Source organism: Mastomys coucha, unplaced genomic scaffold, assembly GCF_008632895.1.
Source record: "Mastomys coucha isolate ucsf_1 unplaced genomic scaffold, UCSF_Mcou_1 pScaffold6, whole genome shotgun sequence".
NCBI lineage: Eukaryota > Metazoa > Chordata > Mammalia > Rodentia > Muridae > Mastomys > Mastomys coucha.
In genome coordinates, this window is record NW_022196912.1 from 94,759,035 (window position 1) to 94,768,001 (window position 8,967).

The following is an 8,967-nucleotide window of genomic DNA, read 5'->3' on the forward strand; positions in this document are numbered from 1 at the left end:
CAATTGTACCAGACACTTATGTCTCTTCCTGTACTCACAAGCCCCGAACTAGGAGTTCATTGAAGATGTAGCTTCAGAGCTGAGGACATGGTGTGACACACATGTGAGGCTTTTGTTCAGAAGGAAGGTGAAAAAGAAAGAGGTGGACAGATCCTTCTTAGCGTGCTAAGGTGACAGGAGGCAAGTCCTAGGCAACTGTCATAAAACAAGTGATGAGAAAAGCATTATTTTATTAAAACATGAGCACAGCCTTGAATTACTCTTCCCCATACCGAATGTTGCAGCTTAGGAGTTCCTTAAAGCATTAGTAGTCAGCTAAAAAGTTTCACTTCGGACCACAACTACAAGCAGACATCTGTATAGCAGTGTAATAGGAATATTGACCATGAAGACAATTCAGGAGCAATCTGCTGGGAGCTATGGAAGAATGGGAGCCAGTCTACTAGAATCCTCATAGGCATCCCTTTAAATAACCAAGCCAGAGCCCCAAACATGGCCCATGGCCCATGAGGGAGGGATCCTACAGCCACCTTCAGGGACAGGTGGCTTGAGTACTTGAGGGTACACAGAAGTACTTGAGGGTAGAATAGGCCACAATGTGAGATTTATACCCGTGTTCACTGAAACATTAAATGATGTTAGGTGGGATAAGTCTCAGTAAGACAGTTTTGTATCTCCTTGATTTCAGATTTCGCTGAAGATTTCTGCTCCAGAGAGATCATACTTAGTTAAACACAAACATAAACCCTTCTCACAGATAGCTTCCCGGTAATCAAACTATCTCGCTCGCTTTTCACCCCAGCACATCTGCTTGTCTGCTCTTTGTAGGTAGGGGAGTGAGCAGAGAGAAGAGGGGAGAAGTGTGTGTGTGGAGAGAGAGAGAGAGAGAGAGAGAGAGAGAGAGAGAGAGATCACTGATCACATATGTAAAAGAGAGTTTGGCTGTTCAACTGGGTGGGAGGACCTGCTTTTAAGCATAAATATCTGTAGAAATAGCCAAGGGAACATGGAATTCCAGCCGAGTGCATTGCCTGGAGTATGAATGTTGCCTCCCTTTTCAGACTGCTCAAGTGTAAAATCTGAACTTTTGCCCACACTCCTCAATCAGAAATGCTCTTAAACAGGTATTGTGCAGATTAGGAAAATAGTGACTTTTAAAGACTTGGGGTTTTTCTTCTTTCTTTGTTTCTTTTTTCAGGCCACCAGGTAAGTAGGAAAGTAAATAGGTAGGTAGGAGGGCAGGTAGATAAAGAAAAATCCGAGGAAATTCTACTTGAAAGGATGCTGTGGCCACAGTTATGTTGAGTTGGTGTCACAGAGCATATACACAGCTTTTCCACCTAATGGAAAAAAGGACAACACAGTTACCAAGACAACAACCCCTATGACTATCTCCACACTTAAGAAACACATAGCTGTATCCTTCTTACCACCTAAGAGACACAGGCGCACACACACACACACACACACACACACACACTTGATACGGCTCCTGGGAAAAAAAGCCAGTAGCTAGGAGAGGTGGTTCAGTTGTTAAGAGCACTGGCTGTTCTTCCTGAGGACCCAAGTTTGACTCCCAGCACCTTCATGGCAGCTCACAACAATCTGTAAATTCAGGTACAGGGATCTAGTATCCTCTTCTGGCCTCCATAGGCACTGTATACATGTGGTACACAAACATACATTCAAGCAAAACACCCGTACACATTAATGATAGTAATAATAATAATAACAATAATAATAACAACAACAACAATAACTTTTAAAAAAAAATCAGTATGCCTACTATCATCATTTCTTAATGGATCCCAGGAAAGGGGGCTCTCTCTTAAGGCTTGGGCACATTTAGTTAAGAACACAGGTGCAGTTGGTCCCTGGGCCTTCTGTTGATGCCCCTTTATTCTAACCTTCAGCTAGGACAGATCATGAACCCTCACTCAAGAGTGCATCTTCCTTAGGAGAATCTGAACACCTTAGCGACTTTAAAAGTCTAAATAAAAATGAAAGCATTTTTTTTTTGTCAAAGTAGGGTTGTAAATTAGTTGTTATCACCATTTCATAAAAGAAAAAAACCCTGAAACAACCAAAAAAAGTACAAGAAACATATATGTAGCTAAAGAATATATTTATTCGTGTATTAAACCATATACCCTTATTTTTGTAGCAGGCTTATTCCTGCTTACATGTCCTTCTTTCTCTCTTTAAAGATCCTGGTCTCCAACCACCAGGAGCCTAGTACTAGGTCTACTTGGGCCTCTGAAGGCTGAACCTCCAGGCATAAGCCTCTCTCTCCATCCTTCTCCAGCTCTGAGCAGCTTTATTTTTGCATGCTACTGTCTAGTTCCAGATCCTCTGGTGCAATGACCCTCCCAGCTCCAACTTGCAAAGGAAAGGAGGCCAAATGAGAAATCTAAGCCGTTACAGGAAGTAAAACAGACACAGGGCTTTGGAACCAAATTGAAGACCCTGTTTGTCTAGCTTTAAAAAAAAAAATGCTTTCAGTTGGGAAGCAACATAGAAAAACAGCTATGCAATCTCTTGGACGAGGCCTATGACCTGTGAGTCAAGGGCGCTGAAATGTGTTTTGCTTGTTTGAAAATGAAGGTAAGGGAGGATGCTGAGTTTTACCCTTGGTTTTTTACTTATGGGTGAAGAAACCACGGAGCAGACCTCAGAGAAAGCAAAGAGAAAGAAGGCTTTCCTATCTTTATCAACTGTGAATTGGTTGGCATTTGAATCTGCATTTCCACTAGAACGTGACAGTGTCTCATTCAAAATACCTCCTGGCTTATCCAGTGTTCCCTAACTACTGTGAGTCACTGGATAAGCTAAGGTGCCTGTGACCCAGAAGGCCCTGGGCCCTGTCCCCACTGATGGAGCCAGTTAAGGCATCCAGGAGGCAGGGTCAGAACCCCCTAGGAAGCTGCTGGTGACTTTTGCGACAGCAACTCTTAGGCTCATGCCTTTTGTAACCTCCCAACTAACTTACAGATGGGCAAGTCACTGGGCTTAAGTGGGTAATACAAAGCCCTGAAGCTGGCAAGAAATGGGCATGAAATTAGAATTCACTTCTCACCCCTGACATGTTTTCACTGTCTCTGATGAATCTTTAAGACAGACTCTGAGTTTCAGAAAAAGTCCCCAAACACAGCTGAATTCTTCAGCTAATAGGGATGTGCTATTTGTATCCCTCATGACTTTCAGTAGTGCATAAAATATTCTATAGAACTCTGCAAATATATATATATGTATATATATATACATACACATATATATATATATATATATATACATATATATATTCCTACAAACACCTTCGTATTCTTCATAGCAATGAATTATAAAAGTCAATCTTTGAACCTTGGGCTCAGAGAGGAGACTCGGAATCTTTTTCCTAGTTAAACATCACAACGAGCAAGGAATTCCCAGTGGAGGATCTGCGCTTACAGACAATCTCCTGTGAACGTCAATTGTGCTCTTGGAAAGACACTTTTCAGCCCTACGTTTCCTGTTGCCTGCCTTCACAGGTTAAAGGTGTTCGGGCCTTTTCCTGACCATTTTCTTAGATTTTCCAGTGTGGAAGATGCTTTGTGCTTTATCTCATTTGAGTCTTACAAGTTCACTGCGAAAAGGCGTTTCCAGTGAACAGGACAGGAGGCAGCAGAAACCAGGAGTCATTCTGTGTGTGTTGGGGGGAGGGGGTCCATTTTCTGCTTTGTCAGGGCCTCATGCTTGGTCCCAGAGTTCCAGGCAGAACTAAACGCCTGTGACAGAACCTGTGGCATTGCAGCCTTCAAGTCTGACTCTTTCAACTGCATGGTTTCCATCCATCCATCACCACAATCGTCCTGAATTCAGCACGGGTGTTAACATCCCCAGTCTTACAAAGCAGAGCTAGGCTGGTAAGATAAATAAGGATATTCAATGGTAATTTCAAAATGTAGACAGGTTTGTACCGCTCTGGAGCCCAGGTAACATGTCATCTGAGGTTATAGAGGGTTTGTTGGTGTTACTATTGTTTACATTTCTAAGTGTAGGAATTAGATGAGGGACTGGAAAGTGAGACCTGTCTCACAGTTAATGGCTCTTATTCTCATTCTCTCTTTCTCTGTCCCTGCAAATCACCTCTCATTCCCTCTCCCCTTCATGCTTAGTTTTCCTGAAAGACTGCTGGAGAATGTCATTTAACTCACCTTCAAAGAGTTACCTGTGAGAACGGCACCTCCCTCTCAGGAACAAGGACACGAAGTGATGATGGCCTTGTTCTGAGTGTTGTTTTGTTTTAAAATACTCCTGACAGTGGCTGGTGAAGACCTGCTCTGTTCTGTCTGGGTGAGTGACTGCAAATACCTTGTGGCACATGACACTGAAGCAGGCCCAAGTCAGAGTACTGCAGTCTGGGTGCCTTTGCTAGAGAGAATGCTTACAGTGCACTTTCAGGCTACCTGGCCCTATGGCCTCTGCTGTTTCCCTAGAGGGCCTGTGGCTGAGAGTTCGGAGTCAGGGACAGTGCTAATTTGCCTTTCTCATCCTTCCTGAGGTCCCTGACTGGAGCACTGGGTAGAGTGAGGCTCTTCCAGCGTCCAAACAGCTTACAGAGTTAAGGGCAGGGACTGGATGCAGACAAGGGAGTTACATGATGGGTGTGTGAGGGTAAATGGATATGTCTCTGGCATTCGGTTCAAATTTATGAAGTCTTATGTTACTGTAGCGTTTTATGATACGTTACACATTATCAAATGCATGATTGGTTGTCAGAAGCAATAGAAGTCACTGGGCTCTCATGATTTCTGCTGCTTTATCTAATTTGGAGTTTTCAGTTGACATACTCCTTTCTTCCCTCAGCCTTCTAACCTTGTTGCCCCTCTCCCTGTCCTTAGCCTTCTCTAGAGCAGGCAATGGCTCTGACAACTGTCTTGGTTGAAATGCTTGAAACAGGCTTTTCATCTTTGGTTCTCCTTCTGGAAGTTTCCCTTCTGGGCTTGGCAGAACTTTAGAGTCTTGGCATTTTGGACAAAGACTATGTGTGCTTGACTCTTGGACTCCTGTTTTATTGTTACCAAAGGGACTGTGATTTTGAGAACACCTTTGGTAGCCAAGCTGTGGTGCCTGTAATCCCCCTGCCTACCATCTAAAGCTTCTTTTCAGAACTCAAAGTAAGTCTCTGGGCTGGAATGTTGACTCAACACTCCCCAACAGAGCTCTTCACTGCCCATTAGAACCACAGATGAGATACATCTTCACTGCGCTCATAAAAAACTGAGGTCCTGGGTAAATTTGGGAGGGACCAGGAGCTGTCTACCCAAGACCCCCACAGTCCTGGCTTTGGGGTTACTTTGCTTTCTTATCCCAGCTATTTATTGGGTTTCTTTTGGGCCAGTTACTCTTCTAAGTTCTTTGTGGGCATTCTCTTGTTCCAACCTCATAATAACTCTATGGGGTAGCATTTCTAGGTATGATTTATAGGTGAATACACTGAGGTTTATAGAGTTTTAAATTTTGGCTCTAAATCACATGGCTTCTGGCCCAGAATTTTTCTTCTCCTTTGCACCAGCTCCAATTATACATATGTCCTCCCTCGTATACACCTCTGGGTTTTTAACCTTCATCCTGTTTATACTATATCCCATGTTAATGTAAGGTTGCTTGTGTGTGCACTTAGAGTTAACTCCTCTGTTCAACCCTAGGGTTAACCACCTGAAGTGGTTATATTTGATAGAATGTGTCCTTCAAAGAATGGAATGATCTTCACCTTGAAAAGACTAGTTTGATCTCCATCTAGCAACCCTTAGTTATTTTCTATGACTCTGTGGCTCCGTGTACTACCAGAACAGTTATGTGAGAGAATGAGCTCTTGGGCATCTCTCTGAATCATACTATCCAGTCAGAGAAAACGCTGCCCTTTCCTCTTGGCTTCTAGACTATGGTCTTGCCAGCAACGTCTTTCCATGGACTGACTTTTGCATTTGTTTTGTGTCCTTTGCCTGTGGACGTTCTCCACAGGATGTTCTCCAGTGAAAATGGGCAGGCCCATAGCAGACCCCGTACATGCATCCCTTCCTTCATGGGTGAGACAGAATGACTTAAATTACATCTGACCCCTTACTTTTTCTTTAAAAAGTCATTTTCCACATAGGTAAACTTGGTTTACCTTTAGGTCCTGAGTTGTCTGTTCTCTGAAAGTACCGTTCCTTCACTCTACTAAAGATCTAATCATTGTTGTGTGAAATGAGATGCTGGCCATCTTGTGGTCTTTCACTGCTATTCCCTTGAAAGAAAAAAAGTTTAATAGATTCAACATGGCCTCCAACCTTTCAACAGCTGTTCTTATACCACGTGGCTCTCTTTTAATAATAGCCAGTTACACAATGTCCTCTCTAGATCTACTGCCCTACATTGGGCAGTTATGTGGGCAATATAAGTTATCCTTGTAACTGATCCTACTGTGACTCTGCTCTGGCCCCTCCCTTGCCTTTGTCTGCCATCCCCACCCCTGCTTTGAGATCCTTGGGACAGGTGCAGCTGACAGCCATCAGCATTTCATCCCATTGATGTGAGAAAGCCAGTCCTCTAAGGCACCATCCATACCCTTACTCTCAGTGGAACATCTCAGTGGAACAGCAGTCCCCGGGACTCCTCCACAGCAAGGCTCTTGCTACGTGGTATAATTGTCCAGAGGCCAAATATTTCCTAAGTAAATTCATAGAGATGAGTTGAATGAGTGTCTGCCATAGCATTGGTAAGGCCTTGTTCCCTTTTGTCCATATATGAAAATGCGATTTTTAACCCCTCAGCTAAAAACAGAAGTATATGCTACAGTTTGAATGTGTTCCTTTCCAAGCATATCCTGGAAAGTTGATGGTTGTTGTAACTAACAATGTTAAGAGATGGAACAGGGGCATGGTAGGGAGATAGCTCAGTAGGTAAGAGCACTAGACATGAAAGCCATAAAAATCCAGATGCAGATGTTTGCATCTACAATTGTAGCTTTCCAGTAGCAAGATGAAAACAGCATTTTCCCCAATGCGCACAGGCCAGCTAGCCTGCCTGAAGTATTCAGTACAGCATCAACATCAGTACCAGAGACTCTGCCTCCACGTGTGGAAGATGAGAACCTGCTGGGACAGGTGACCTCATGGCATGTGCACACCAGCACACATGCACACTTGTGCACACACATCATTAATTAACTCACTAATTTTATTTTAAAGATAAGCTATTTAAGAGGTAGCTGTGGCATAAGGTTTTGTGACTAGGTTAATATCATTATGGTGGGAATGTGAATTGGGCCCCCTTTTACTTTTCTCAACTTTTCTTTGTACTTCCATTATGTGATTATGCAAGAAAGGCTATCACTAAATATCTGAGGCCCTAGAACTGAAATACATTTCTGTATATTACTAATTACCCAGTCTGTGGTATTCAGATATAGCAACATAGAACAGTCTAAGATGGTATATAATACATGTAAAGCCTTTAGTTACAAAATTTATTAAAATGTTAGTATTTGTTATAATAGTCCTTTGTGTGTATCCAGCCATAAACACAGGTCCTCTCCTAATTCTCTGCCTTTAGTTAGACAAAGCCTTTAACTGTTAGAACCCTATTATTTTCTCTGTTACAGTCCTAGCTTCTGAATAGGAGGCCATCAGAAGGAAATGCTTGGCAATGCCTATTTGGGGGAGGGAAAATAACCGACTTTGCAGTAGACCTCTACTTTCTTGAAGAAGGGGGTCTCCTATGGGTAGCCCCACCTCCTTCCCTAGAGAATTCTTGGCAAATTTAAGGTCAGTAGGTACGGTAAGCAGTGATTTTGAAGAACATTCAGCTTCAAGGTTTTTGTAAAACACCTGCTATAAGTTGGCAGTCAGGAACCTGCCTTGTGCATCCCTCCAGTAAGTAGATAATTTCCTCTTAGATGTGTTCTCTGCCCTTCCTAGTTCAGCTTGATGTCACAAGAGAACTAACCCCTACAGTTCGAATCCCCAAGGCTCCCTTCCTATTCATTCTGGATAGGTATAAAGAAGTTGTGTATTCTCCCCCACACCCCGACCCCCACACCCCAACCCCCACACCCGGACCCCCACACCCTGCCTCCAGCTCCATCTCAGACAGTTTTATTGGTTCCTATCTCTGGTCTCTTTGTTGTCCAAGATCCAATGGGATGAATTTCTTCAGCCTCTGTGCTCCAGCAGCAATGGGAGTTCTTTCTCGATTCCTCCAGCCCTGCTATGGAGGCAGCTTCTTTTCATTGTTATTCTCTTTCCTTTCAACCCTTCCTTAGCATGCATTAACTAGTTCCAAAAATTAAATCTCTCTCTTGAATCTCCTGGGATGAGCCCTGTTTCTCTAACATAGACTGATATGGGTCTAAAGTGTTTTCTCTTGATAAATGGTTTGTGTAAGACTCGAGATATGTTCTTTATTACCCAGTTCCCCAAAGTACTCCTCTCATCTCCAGTGATTCTCTAGCCAGATGAGTTAGGCTCCTGAGCTGGCTGTCTTGGAGGGCAAAGATTTTATGCAGCGCTTCCTGAATAGCATGGGAAAAGGAGCTCTCTTTGGCCTCGTCTCCTTCCTGTAGGATTTTCCAAAACTTTCCAGATGTATCTAAGTTCAGGAAACATTTTAATGACTGGAAATAGTGTCTTGTAGGGGTGATGGGCTTGAAACTAACAGAGCCTCTTCTGAAAAGGGTCCACTGAAGCACTTCAGGGATCTGCATACACAGGTCCTAGTACTGCCCTCCCCTTGGTAAAGCACAGCAGGCTCCCATCCTTTAGTGGACTCACAGTTGGGGAGAGATTGACATTCTGTAAATGCCCCAATGATACAAAGAACAATTCCACAGTGTTCTCTGTTGGAAGAAAGGATTGTTAAATAGTTAGTCAGGGATTTTGATTCTAACTCAGGGGCAATCTCCTATTCTATGAGGACACCTGTACATTAAACTGGGGGGGGGGGGGG

The 8,967-nt window shown here is 43.3% G+C and overlaps 1 protein-coding gene and 1 long non-coding RNA gene across 7 annotated transcripts in view; one reads left to right on the forward strand and one right to left on the reverse strand.

The window, feature by feature from the left end:
- Rad51b (RAD51 paralog B) overlaps positions 1–8,967 on the forward strand; it is a 509,707-nt gene that overhangs the window by 466,281 nt on the left and 34,459 nt on the right. The window lies entirely within an intron of this gene.
- The window catches only part of LOC116080697, a 23,536-nt gene continuing 15,731 nt past the window's right edge, over positions 1,163–8,967 (reverse strand). For all 3 annotated transcript variants that reach the window (XR_004114555.1, XR_004114557.1, XR_004114558.1), the window contains exon 3: positions 1,163–1,340. This is a non-coding gene — a long non-coding RNA (uncharacterized LOC116080697). The remainder of the gene's footprint in view (positions 1,341–8,967) is intronic.